Source organism: Anolis sagrei, chromosome 4 (genome assembly GCF_037176765.1).
Source record: "Anolis sagrei isolate rAnoSag1 chromosome 4, rAnoSag1.mat, whole genome shotgun sequence".
NCBI lineage: Eukaryota > Metazoa > Chordata > Lepidosauria > Squamata > Dactyloidae > Anolis > Anolis sagrei.
This window is the reverse complement of record NC_090024.1, coordinates 25,793,216-25,807,685: the sequence shown is the minus strand read 5'-3', so window position 1 is coordinate 25,807,685 and position 14,470 is coordinate 25,793,216.

The window sequence follows — 14,470 nt, the reverse complement described above, 5'->3', positions numbered from 1 at the left end:
AGCATTTCATGTATTCTATATCCTACTTTAGTCTTCCCTAACTGGGTGCCATCCATATTTTTTTTTGTACAAAACCAGTCATCACATCTGACATGGGATCATAGAAATTGTAGGAAAAAAATGTCTTTGGAGCAACAAGTTTGGATAGGTTGCCCCATTTCTTTAATTCCACTATATCCCATTCTGCCTCAATGATTGGAGAAGATAATGTCTTGTGATTTTGTCAACTGAAATTATAACAGGTAACCTGCCAGCCTTCTCTGGCTACAGCTAGTAAGCCGGTTCTGTTCCTTTTTTCCCTGTAAAAAAATAGCTTACGATATTTCCAAAATATATCCTGATTCTAATTGGTGAACCAAAGAAAATAAACTTTGGCTCCTAATGATGCCTATTGTTGTTGTTCTGCATGGGGAAACACTGTGGAAACTGCTAAATATGAAGCTTTTTCTGTGGATGGAACTGTTGAGTGTATTTTCAGTCAGTTCTGGTGATTCTGCTGGGATATTGAAGTGAAACTATCTAAGGCTCAGTCTTTATAGGGCATGGGCAGTAGTTTGAATGGTGCCCAAATTGAAATGAGGAGTTAGTATGCAATCTGGTGCTCATATGTACTGTACAGTTGATAGTGTATGCCACCAAGAAGTATAGCACATTAATTTTATATCCTTCTGCCACTTTCATTTTACCTGCCACATTCACTAAGAAAAAGATCTCTCAGATGCTGATTCTATAGCAATGCATGGTTTCAGAATGACATTCTATTTACATCTGACTGTCATTTCTCCCACTGCACAGAATTCCCCTGAAATACTTTGAAGGTGGCTATACATAAATAATGCCATATATACCTTCGTCATTGAAACAAGTAAACAAATGGGTCCTTGCAAATAGTATCAAACATTGAATATACAGTGTTGAAAAATGCTTGTTCATTTTTCTAATATTTTAGCTTTCTAATATTAACTTCCCGGCCCTGTGCAGCTGGGGGTGGGGAGTGTTTTGCCTCTTCCCCTATGGAATAGGCTGAAAGAAAGTAGTCCTGGATGGGGCTACTTTCTGGGAATGGAGCTACAGGTGAACATTCTGCCCCTCTTCTTCATTCTCCAGCTGACCATTGGCCCACCCCCACCCATTAACAGTATCATTACATTGATCACTTTCAGGAGCTAGGCAGGAACCCCCCCTCCATGTTCTTGGGGGGGGGGGGTTCACCTACCCAATACTGTTTTAGGAGGGCAAATTTGGAGGGTGTGGTTTCTTAAACAGGCATACTGGAAAACAGCAAGGGACTTGATTTTGATGTACACCCAAGGCACCTATTTTCGTGTGTAGGCTAGGAACAGGCTAGGAACTGTGATTTAAATAACCAAGGTTAGGGTGAACTGAAATGGCCTAGAAATGGGAGAATCTGGCCTTAATAAATCCTTGGGACAGAATTCTCTGTCACATTTCCCTTAGTGGTTGCTCAGGGTTATTGCAACCGGGGACACAGGTGTTCCACCCAAAGTAGCTGAGGAGTAGGCTGAAAGGGTCACTACCTCAGCTTTACCTACACCAAGTTCATGACACACTTTAGAATTAGCTGCAAGTTACAAAGTTTATTTAGGTAACATTAATAAAAGTTGTCCATAGTTTAACACACTTCTGTTAATGTTGCCTCTTTATTTTGGGAGTTGGGTGGCAATCCAAAGTCAGGTTTCCTATAATAAGAGGTCTGTTTTTGTCTTCAAAAATTTTCCATTCAATTCATTTAGTTTCAAAATTATATCTCACTTCCAAAACTGGGAGAGGCATTAAAGGTGTGGGAAGAGGTGATTTAAGAAAAATGTCTGTGTAGATTTTAGCATACTTCTATTAAGGAATCTTCTTTCGTTTGAATCATTCTGGCCTACAAATTTTCAGTTTACCAAGGGAAAATGCTAAAGGTAAGGCAAAATATTAACTTAATTCAAAATAGGTGCTCTAAATAAATGGGAATATGATACATCAACATTTGTATACATTGTATTGCAATGCCCCATTAAAATTCTGACCAAGATCTTGCATTAGTCAGGCTATATACCCTGCAACAATCCATCACTTTACAATGTAGTAGCTCTGTCCACAGGGGCTAAAACATGCAAAATGAAATGTGATGATGTATATTAAGGCATAATGCAATGACTGTTCCCATTGTGCAGCAAATCCCATGGTGATCTGCTGTCCATTGAGCAGCGGGACCTATAGTGCAAGAGGCATGCTGTTGGCTGTGTTTGTGAAATGGTTCAAGTGATGTTGCTCCAGTACTCTTTCACTCTGAAATACAAGTATTGCACAGCATCATTTACATTAAGTTAGTTTATGGTGTCATAAAAACTAAATATATCAAAATACCTGATATGTAAGTTCCATTAATAAAAGAAAACTTACACAGTAGTTGACACGAACAATTGAACACAACAGCTGGTGGCCCTCCAGCTGTTTGGGCCTCCAACTCCCAAAAGCCTTGGCCAGCTGATTCAATGGTCAGGAGTTTTGGGACTTTGAGGCCCTAACAGCTGGAGGGTTCCATACTTCGAGGATCCATGCCCTAGGATGTTGTTAACTAGTGTGACAAAATAATAAAGCATAATGAAAAATATATTTCCTTTTTTTTATGGATCTAGGCATCAGCAAGACAAAGAAGTGGTATTTGTGGGACAAACTGAGAAAGATTTCCTCTTCCCTCCTTCCATTCTTTCCCCCCATATTCCTCAATATCTCATATTACTGTTGCTTAGCTTCATAAATGGAATGGGAATAGAACAATATTTTTTGGAGACAGGAATGATAATGAATCTCACAATGGACAAAGAGGAGTGGGCAGGCATTTTAGCCTTCATATATTATAACCTGATTTGAGGAAGGCAAGGTATTGGCTTGAATTGGATGTCAAGAGCTTTATGAACCCAATGAGTTTATGTGAGGTCCTAGTCAATAGAATCTTATAGCATCTTTAAGTGTCTAAGGAATTAATTTTTATTTGTCTATTTCTGTTGTTGTTTCCCAAAGGCAAAGCAAACTCTGTGCTATTCTTGTTAATTTCATGAACCAATGTTATGCTGCTAAAAACAGAAGACAAATATTTACCTTGCCAAGGTGACAAAAATCTTTGAGTTCTTGGTTAATGAGGTCCCAATATGCTCTTTCTGTAGATTTTTTTTCTTTATGAGGCTCCACTCATTTCCAATTATTTTTCTCTAATGATCACACTTGACAAATTTAATATGGTTATTAAAATGACTGCTCCATTGTTCTAGGTCCCAATATCATTCAATGAGAAAAATATAGACATCAACTTTGCCAGTGAAGGCTGAAGGAACTATAAAGGGGAATCCGATTTCACACTGAACATCGAAATAAAGCTATTTAACTTTTTAAATAGATAGAGTCATTCCAAGTATTATTTTCTTTTTCACATAGACTGCCTAAACTTTAAATGATCCATTACATCATCTGACTTACTAAATACTTGCACCATATTTTGTGATTACTTTTTGAATATGCTTTCAATCTTGAAGGCTGATTATAAGTCACCAGAATCATCTGGTTCTTTTCTCCTGCCTGCAGCTTTTTAAAAATTTCTTCTCTTAGGCTGTAAAGTTTCTGTCAGCACCTAAATCTGATAAATTATTGATGCCATTCAATCTTTAAACCAAAGGCTTGAGCCAATAAACAGAAAATGGTTTGATCTTTCATTGCTCAGAATTTGCTCATTCAGTTTTAGCAAAATGTTAGTACTCAAATATAAATAATTATATCAATAATGGACATAGTGCCCTCAGACCTAACCTTCAGTCTAGTTCTATTGTTTTCTCTGCTATTTTAAATCTTATGTGCAAAGAGTAATATGCCATAATTATACTTGGGGTCCCAAGGGGAAGTTTTAGAGTCTTCCCTATCGGAATTCTTCAAGGCCTGTATTATTTATGGGGATGGACACTGGTTATGGCTCACCATGTATTGATTAGTGGGATTCCATCTGAATTGTGACTTCTACTTCAGTAGAATGAAACATCAGCACCTTTTGCTTCTCTGAACCTTTATTGACTATAACAATTTCAAAACAGGCATATGCTGGAGGGTATTGGTGAAGCAGAAATGGAGGAAAGACGTAAGTGAAAAGATAGCTACATCAAATTGAAATTAAAGTTACCAATATATACCCATGCGTACATTGGGCACATGAGTATAAGTTAGAACAGGTTTGGGGCTAACATTATTGAGGAGATGTTGAGGTTTGTTCCATAGAGAGGGGAAAGCATCAATGCTGTCTTGGGAGGCCAGCTGCCTCTGACCACCATCACCATTTTCCAACCCTGATCAGAGATGCTGCCATGGTGGAAAGAGGAGAGGTGCTTGTTGGTGCTTCTTTTAGATTCCCAGGGGTGGACTTTCACTATTTTACTCAAATAAGTGAATGTTAGCTTTTAAATAAGATTTTAAGTACACTAGCCCATGGAAAAGTCAATCCAGGTTTGGAGGTTGTAGAAACTAAAGTTTCTACAGTTATATGTAAGCATATAGGGTATTGTAGCAGGAATTAGAAAACCTTCTAATGCACTTTGCAATCAACTAAAACAGATATGAAAGTGATCTATAGAAAAGATGTTGAGCAGTACCTGGACAAATGATCAAACTAGTTTTACAGGAATAAGTATTCCCAGTAGGTAAACTATTTTTTTTTCTGACAATGGGATGTCTTTTGAGATGTAGATTCTTTTCCCCCCAAAGGGAATGTAAGACTATTTTTCTGGAGGCATTATGCTAGTCAAGAAAGAAAATATTCTTAAAAGCTTTTTCACCATCTATAACATGAGATTAGAATTTGAAATTACTTTTTTAAAGAACTGTAAGAGTTAGAGCAGGTTTACTTAATCATGCTCAGGCAAGTGGGTAGATAAATGCTAAGAATTACAGAAAATAATTAAACAGCATATTTTGCACAGGGATTTGAGAAGAGTTCCAGAACAAAGAATTCAATGCTGGTGGTCTTTGCTTCTTCCAGAATGCTGACATTTGTCTGTCTTCCCAACAGATTTACAGGATTTTTTGCAGATAACAGTGATGGAATCTTTCTAAAAGTTGAGAGTGACATTTGTAGACATTTCATGTTTCCAAGTGTGCAATAAAGTTGGAAAGACAATAGCTTTATAAAGAAGCATTTTGGTAACCCTACAAATGTCCTAATCCTCTCTGTGTCATTAAAAAAAGTTGTATACCAAAATACTAAAGGAAAGAAGGGAGGGAGAATGATTAAAAAGAAAGAAGGAAAAGGGGGAAACCTCAAAAAAGATACTCAGGAGTAAAAAAAAACCCTTCAATTTATACTTTATTTTAACTTTTTCTTTTTTTTTTCTCTTTCTTTTCTCTTCATTTTCATCTTTGTTCTTGTTTTCCTTTTTGGCTTTTAATGATTTTAATAGAAATTTTCCAATAAAGATTATTTTTAAAATGTTGTATGAAGTAGAGCATAGATGACAAACTGTCTCAAAGGGCAGGAGGGTGAACACATGAAAATTAGAAAGGATTTGCATAACAATATTTCATTATTAACATTTGGAAAAAACAAAACGTTGACAGGCCATCTTAGAAACACAGAGGCCTAGTAAAGTCCATATCCTGTTTTTCTTTTTAAAAAAACAAAAACTAATTTTAATCTTCATTATATAGTGCTTAATACAGTCAGCAATTCAATATTGATTGGGCAATGTGTGCTCTTCCTGGGTATCAATATCATTATATTGAAAGCACTGGATTAATTAGATTTGGAAAACTGGAACTAATTCATCAATTTCTCTAGCAGCCCACAGCCATTTTTAAAATAAAAACTTTCACATTGTCATTGTTTTACTTCATAAAAAGAACAATATTTACTTCAGTATTTACATTAATCTGCTTCACAAATAATTTCATCCCAAATTCTTTTGTCGGGATGTCCATACCAACTTGGAACTAGCTGCTCTGTCCACCCTGTGTCATGGATGTTTAGAGGGGGAGGCTAGGAGAATGCATGAGAACACATCTTAGATAAAACCACCTGGACTGAAGAAAACAAAACTGTAGGATAGCAATTATGGGAATGGAATGTAGCCACTAGAGGTGGATGGAATAGTTGAATGATATACACAGGAGTTGGCGGGAAACTTTCAGAACTGTCTTCCTATTGTCTATGGTAAAACGGAAATAAAGCTTTATCCAAGGATTTCCCTTTGTGAGCATGCTTTTATTCCAAGAGCTTCCAGGTTCTGACATTCTTTGCTATTCAATATGGTAAATATGTGTCTTTTAAGAACAAATATAAGTTAAAAATAGGTTGTTTGTACAAATACTACAACTTTTCCCCATGTCAGTTTGCAAAACAAACTACTCATTCTTCAATAGGTTTCAGTACTTTTGTAGAAGCTTCTATTACAGATACATTTCAGGCATTTTTGTTTTTGTTTTGTTTTGTAGTAGTTAGGAACTACATTCTCTTTGGGTGGAGGCTATGGCTGAGAAATCACCTCTGTTTTTAGATTCATCACACAACTTGAAAGTAAAAGAGTAAAAGATTATTCAGATTATGAATAGCAGTTAGAGAAGAGGAAGAATCAAGCAAGGTCATATATAAACCTCTTAGGAATTAATTCTGAAGATCAAAATAGTAGTAATTAATCAGTTAAGTTAGAAAAAATCCCTTTTCTCTTATTTCTACATAAATATGACAGGAATCCAACAGAACACAGAAGAATGAAATCAAACCATGTAAATATGACAAGAGATTTTATATAATAATATTTTCCAGTAGTGTTCCATTATCCAAGCTGAGGCCTCTAGGGAGTGCGAGAGAGAGGAGGATAGTCCATTATGGGGGGGGGGGGGGAGTTGAAAAAGGAAAACTACTCCCCCATTTTTGCTGGTTATTACCACTCCCAACTTCCCATTTCATTAATGGGGGTTGTTTCTATGATAAGGACATGGGTGGGAGGACTAATAGGAAAACAGGTTTTTACTCCTTCCATCCACTCTCCACCCCCTTAAAATGGATTATTCTTCTCTTTCTAGTACCCCCCCCCCCCCCCCCCGCCCAGCCCCATTGGCCTGGATAATGAAACAGTACTCTTTTTTCATACAAGATATATGCTTTTATGTATTTGTTTTGTCTTGTTAGCCACTTTGTGTCCTGTGCTAGGAGAAAGAAGGGATACATATTAAACTAATTCTGTAAAACATTTTGTTTATGAGGGTGAAATGCAGATGCCGGCATACTTCTCAAGGCTGTGTCTATGCAAATGTTAGAACTAAAGGTAGTGCTCTGAGGTATCCACATGAGAATTGCCAAAACAAAAAAAAAAAGGGGGGGGGGATCCATTAACATCCTCCCAAAGGTTCAGATAAATATAGTACAACCTAATTTATACAGTTAGAGATTTGGAAATAACTTTGTTGTTAATTATTGTCAAGTCAACTTCTTACCCACTTTTTTTCACTATCCAGCTTTTACAATAATACCTATAAATTGTAAATTCACTAGTATTGATGATTCTAACTTTAGTATTGAAATGGTATACCTGTACCTTTCAGGATCTTGTCTAGTTCATGCATAGCTATCCTTCCAAGTCCTAATATCTTTCTGATTTCTCTATAGTTTTTTTCTGTATTTACTACTAGTTCAATGTTCCCTAGAGTTCTGTCTATTGGCTTTCCAAAAATACTATGTGCCAACACTACTATTGAGGCAGCAGCTGTATATATTTCTGCCACTGGCAATTATCAAATAGAGTTCAGAAACTAGACATAGGACACTGCTTTATGCAAAATGACCCAAACCTAAATATGCAAACCAGGTGGAAGTTCTTATGTTTAACCAACATGGGCATTCAAAAAAATTAGGAAGGGTAACCATTAGGAAGGTGACAAGAGACAGGGCCTTCTCAGTGGTAGCCCCTCAGCTGTGGAATTCCCACCCCAGAGACATCAGGAAGGCCCCATCCCTTCTGGTCTTCAGAAAAAAGATAAAGACCTGGCTCTGTATGCAGGCATTTGGAAAATAAGACTTTATGGATTTCAACACATTCTGAATAATGATTAAGAACAAGGATTATGGATGTATAGAAACAAGCACTTTATATTATTTTAATCTGTGTATTGTTTTATGTTTTTATTTGTCTATGTGTTTTAATTGTTTTATAGTTGATGTTTCTATTGCTATGTTGTATATGCCATTGAATTTTGCTGGAGTTGTATGTTGCCTTGAGTCCCCACTGGGGTTAGAAAGGTGGGGTATAAATGAAGTTGTCCCCATAATCACTGTTGCTTTCAATGCTTTCTGCAACTCTGACAACTCCTCCTCCTCCTGATTGCTATTGTTGTTGCTGCTGCTATTGTTTTATATCCTGCCTTCTCAAGACAAGTTTCAAAGTTAGAAAAACAGATACAGTTAAATAGTAAAAACATGATAAAAAAATAGAATCAAGCAATCCATAAAGTTAAAAGTAATTTAAAGAAAAACAAAAAAAAACTAAAAGCATAGCACCTATATTCCCTGAGCACTCAGGTCTCAAGGATCTGCTGAAACAAAGAGGTCATTGCCTGCCAATGAATAAGATAGCAAGGAAGATGACAGTTTGACCACTTCAGGAAGGGAGTTTCAGAACCTGTTTTTTTAAAGGTGAATCCATTTTAACACTTCTAAGCATTCTTATAATAGAAATAGTAGTAGCAGTAGTAAAGAATTCTAAAGAGAGATCAATATTTAAGTAGCATTTGCTTTGTGGCCATTAGAAAAGCTTTCACTGCACTTCATTTTCACATAGTATCATCAGATCACCTGGAGGAAAGGTATAAAGGGTTCCAGTATACACAGTAGCTATGTAATTGTTACTCTGAGATAGTGAAAGTTCATTACTTATTGTGCTGTCCAGTATACATTAATCGCAATATGGGATTCTTAGGATACTATCATATGAAGCTCATAAGGAGGGCTGCAGTCTCCAATCATGAATGGAATCAGGTACCATATTCATTCCAAACCAATTTGCAACTCATCTGTATCCAGTGCATTTTTTTAAAAAAAAGGACCCTGCCATTTTTAAGCAACTGACAATATTTTCAATCTATGTTCAAAGTGTTTTCAGTACTCCCTTACTTGCAGAATACATAAAACAGGGAGACAATAGTAAACAGGAAAAGGATAGTAAATGCAAAATACATATTTCCTTTTTGAAAATCACTATTTAAAGTGTTTAAAGGAATAGTGCTTGCAAACAGAAGCCTAGGGCACTTCCAGACAGGGCTTAAACCCACTTCAGCGTGGGTTAGAGAAACTCGCTCCAAAGTGGGTTTAAATCCCCACGACAGCCCAAAACAAACAGGCTTCCCAGTTGGTGTCCCTGCTGCACTCCAGGCCTGGAAACACCTATGATCACCGTGCCACACAAGAGTCCAGGAATATAAGCAATTCTGTATTTTTTTTTAAGTTGCAAATCACTTAAAGGGGGGAAAGTGGAGAATTCAGACAAAGGTTATTAGCAGCATCAAAGCATCCATTTTCGATACAAACTGTTAACAAAGATTGCAATATTTTGCAATGTTTTTCCAGGAATCCAAATGATATTATGTAATTGGGTGGCTATTTCCCTTTTCTCTATTTCCAGATGCTAAAGTGAAGCCAACTACATTGGGGCCATGAAAATAGGGGTGAAAGGATTAAACTCTTGTCATCCCAGTTAGGATTGGGGGCTCTCCCAGTGGCTGTAGATTTGTATGACAGAGAATTTGTTTGGAAAGGGAAGGCAATGATACAAACTGTCTGAAGGGAACAAAAACTCACTATTCCAAAATACGATTTCAATATAGAAGCAACAAGAGCTATCAATTAAGACAAAAGGCCTTGCAGAAAAATTGAGTTTGGAAGAGTTTTCCCAAGGAATAAAGTAGTCTTTAACCAAGGAGAAAGTCTCACACATATAGAATAACGCAAAATTATGCATAATTTGAGCCATAACTGGAAACATTTCCACTCCATTCTTTTTTCTCTTTGTATTCATATTTAAGGCATGGCCCGACTTACCAGGCCAGGGACGTTGTGGTGTGGGGCGTCCCCACCATCATTCTTGCTTCAAGGGGCCTTCTTCCTCCCAGAAGCCCCCTTGGATGGCGGGAAAGTTTCCTGCCATCTGGCCAAGTGACCAATGGCCAGCTGACCATGCCTCACTTCTGGAGAGGCCACAGCTGGCCTCTCCCTCCTCTCGGCCAGCCTATTTAAGGCTGCCTCAAGCTCCCCAGCAGGCACTGTGTCTGCATCAGCTGATCCACCCCACCCACCCTGCATGCTGTTTGCATTTTCATTGGTGGTTAGTTTTTGTTTGTTAGCTTTCCTGGTTACCTGTTAACAGTTGCTTGTGTCATGCTACTCATCACAACTCCTTGTTGGTGTGGGGCATGGTCCCTGGATCTGGCTTGGTATCCCCCCTAGCGGAAGGGGGGAACGTCTAGTGGTCCCAGGGGTGCCGGGTTTATGTAGGCCCGGTATTGTGCCAGCTGCACCCTGGCATTTTGCAGTACCGGACAGCAGTGGGCTGCCCAATCTTGATTCAGGACCCATGCATGGCTGCCAATCCTCGTTTCTGTTATCAATAAATTAGTTGTGGCCATTGTTTATGCCAAAAAACTGTGTGAGTGTATTTCTTGGGTTGGCTGTGGGAGTTGTATTGCCCTTGCTCACGCAAAGATACCTTCCTGCTAGAGGTGGTAATTTCAGTTGTATGAGAGGGTCAGTTCTAGCCAACAAAAGCATCAGTTTTTAATGAGTTAACTAGCCAGTTTCATCTATTCCACATTCTTTTTTTGAACTCTCAAGTTATTCTCATCTATCTCAACTTTAAGGTGCTACTTTTTATTGTACCATGGCAATAGAATTCCAATGGAATTTAGTAGGGGATCTTTTTAAATTCACCTTTCTGTATTATGAACACACATATGCTAAACTTCTTCCATAAAAATGCAATGATTTCCTATTGCAGAGTAATGGAAATAGGTGTTTCTTAGTATACATATGAGGAACACGTAATGTCCAGAAAAGGAAGTGATTTCCATGTACTAAACTCCATTGAGTGTGTAAATGACACAAATCCTTAATTTCCTGGAACTTTCTCAGGCATGCATCACAGAATCTGCCACATTGTGGAAAAACAGACAACTCAGATGTCAACTGGCACTTGTCCAATATGTCTTCCAACATCATCCTTGATTCTAATATATAAGACAAGCAAATGACTTTCTATTTCAGGGCTGTAGGCAGGGGACCTGATTACCAACTTTGTAAACTTTGAAGTTTCAGAAGACTGATTCACATGTTCAAAAACACTCCATGTGAGGAACCCCAATGGATGTAGCTCTGTTAAACAAATCCTTCGTGACCAGGCAAGACAATGTTCCCTGATATCTCTTTTGATCAGGTGACAATTTGTACAAAATAGAACACTAGTAATATGCATCACTATAGGGAAGGCATTACTTCAACTGTAGGGCTTGCTGATAGATTGCTCTATACACAAGAAAATCTATACAGTTTCTTCATCGCTCCACTTCCAAACATTGTCTTTTTTTCTGATGTTCTGGATTATTACACTCTCCATTAATGAACTCAGCCAAAGTATAGGGAATGTTCATCCATTTGGAGACCTTCAACATTCACCTTAAAGTTCTACCAATCTTTTCTGGTCACAGTTGCTATTTTCTTAACATTAAACTATAACCCTGTTTTTCTTACTTAACTTTAATTGGCAATCATACACCACCTCATCACAAAGGGCTAAAATTGGGGCATGAGCCAATTTTAGCCCAGGTTACCCATAGAGCTGTCCAGCTCCCATCACATGATGCTGTTCTGTGGGTGAAGGAGGGTGGAGTTATCACATGCCAGTAGCAGGGTCACACAGGAGAGCTCCCATGTTACCATACAATCTATGGAGGCAAGCCGCACACACCACATGCACTCACGCATCACCCTCACTTGGTTCCGGGCAATGTTGTGCATGGGGTGCCAGATTCCCCATGAACTTATACAAACTGGAGCACTGCTGGCCACTGGCAAGCAGCCATCTGATAAGGTATTTGCCATCTGATGAAATATTTGCCATTTTGTGCTAGTAAAATAAAGTCATTTTTTTAAGGTTCTTTCCCCCAGTTGCCAAAATGCAGTTTTTCCTTTCACCTTACCAAATGGAAACCACTATTTCTATCCATACTTTCTATAATGTATCCTAACACTAACCTTTGGTTCAGAGTGTAAGTGACGCATGAAGACACCCCAACTAAAGTAGACCCATTGAATCAACTGTTGAAGAGTGAAACAATGTTTGGTACATCCCAATTGAGTTTCTTAATTGGATTTATAGCCGATGTTAGGGAATTTATAGCAGAAGGTAAACTTGTGAAACACATAGCAGAATACTGATGAGAGCAGTGAGCAGGGTTTAATGGTTTAGAAGAAAAGTCCTTTCAGGCACCTAACTTCGGCTATACTTTGCAGACTAAAAGTTTTAAAAATTGGCAATTTACCAAAATAGAGAAATATCAGGTTAAGTACAAGCTGTTTTTAAAGCAAAACCTTTTACTTTTTTACTAAAAAGAAAGAAAAATATAGAAGTAACCCAATTGAACAGTTTGTGTTCAATGAAAAAAAGAGGATAAAGATAGCTAAACTTAAAGGACTTTAGACTAAATCAAAAACATTTTTTTTACTCAACAAAGTGGAGAAAACTCCAACCCAAAAGATAGGAAAGCAGGATGACTCAAAATAAAAAGGATCTTCAGAAGATTCTCTCTCTGGTCCCTTCTACACTGTCTTATATCCCAGGATCTGATCCCAGATTATATGATTATGCTTATTCCAGATTATATGGTAGTGGAGACTTATATAATCCATTCCAAAGCAGATAATCTGAGATAATCTCTCTCTCTCTCTCTCTCTTTCTTTGGGAGCTCTTTGGAAACCCCCTCCTTGCTTTGCTCTTTGGCCTAGATTTACCCCATGCTTAACTCGGGATCTGTCGTGTGGAATGAAGGAAACATATCTAGGTGGGGTAAAACACAACCTTAATCTTATACTATGGAGAGGATTGTTGTTGGGGTTTTTTTTGGGGGGGGGGAGGGGGTTAAAAATAGAAAGTCCCTATGTGTGCAAGGTGATGAGTGCAAAGCTTATGACTTATGATAAAGCTGTATCAAAAAAGAAAAAGAAAACAGCTATCAGTATGATCTGTGCTTATTATCTTCCGGGGATTGGTAACGACTCTTAGTTGGCCTGGGAATATGAAAGCAATGGAGCTGGACATAGCACAAAGCAAATCAAGTACAGATAGTCACTGGGTTGCAAACATGATGGGTCCTGGAGGTTTGTTCTTAAGTTAAATGTGTAGGCAAGTCTGAACAGACACATTTAAAAGGGTAACTCTAGCTACATTTTTTTTTAAATCTTTTGGATAGCATGGGGAAGAGTTAACACCGCTGTAACATTTGTTTTGCTGTCTGTGACCTTGTTCAGAAGATTTCAATTCCTTTCTGTCCCTGTGAAAACTGGGTTTTGAAAATTTTGGGTTGTTGTGGAAACAAGGATTGGTGATAAAGATTCAGTGGAGACACCTTTTTTCCTATCATAACTCTTACAGGATTGAATTTCCCTTCCTAGGAGAAGATTTCCTTTCACTTCCTGTTGTCTCATCCCCTGTTGGTAACTAGGAGTCATAAGATGTTTGTAATTTGGGGACTGCCTGTATAGACATTTGTCCTGTTTCAAATCCAGATGGGATTGTCCACTATCTCTGAAGAACACACAATACCTTGGGTTGTAGGTTTTTGGGGGATATATGGCCATGTTCTAGAAACATTTCTCCTGACATTTCACCTGCCATAGATGGAGGCAAAACGTCAGGGGAGGATGCTTCTAGAACATGACCATACTGCCCGATAAATCTACAATAACCCAGTGATTTCGGCTATGAACGCCTTTGACAATACACAATACCTTGCAATGAATAATATACCAGTCTAAGCCATTCAATACAAGTAACAAAGACACTTAATCACTGATTGTTCTCCTAATGTAACAAAAAGGCAATTTCCTTGTCAACAGGAAGGAGGGGGATTTTAGAGGAAAAATCAAGTTCCTCCTTTAAAATGAACCTTGACTTCCAAGATGACCTCGGATTCAGGCTCTCTTTTCCATACCCTTGCAGCACTCCTCTTACATAATGTGCAGACTCAGGGAAGAAGCAAAATCCCTGTCTAAGACATCAAAATCAGGTTGCAATCTATATTTATCAAGCATAACTCATATGAATATACAAGGCAATCCCCTTTGTTCCATAGTCATAGTCCCAGTCCAGATTGTATTAAGCAAAGAAGTCATTTCTGAAAAAAGTCAACCACACTTTAAAAAATCATGTTACTGCAACATGTAGGTGAC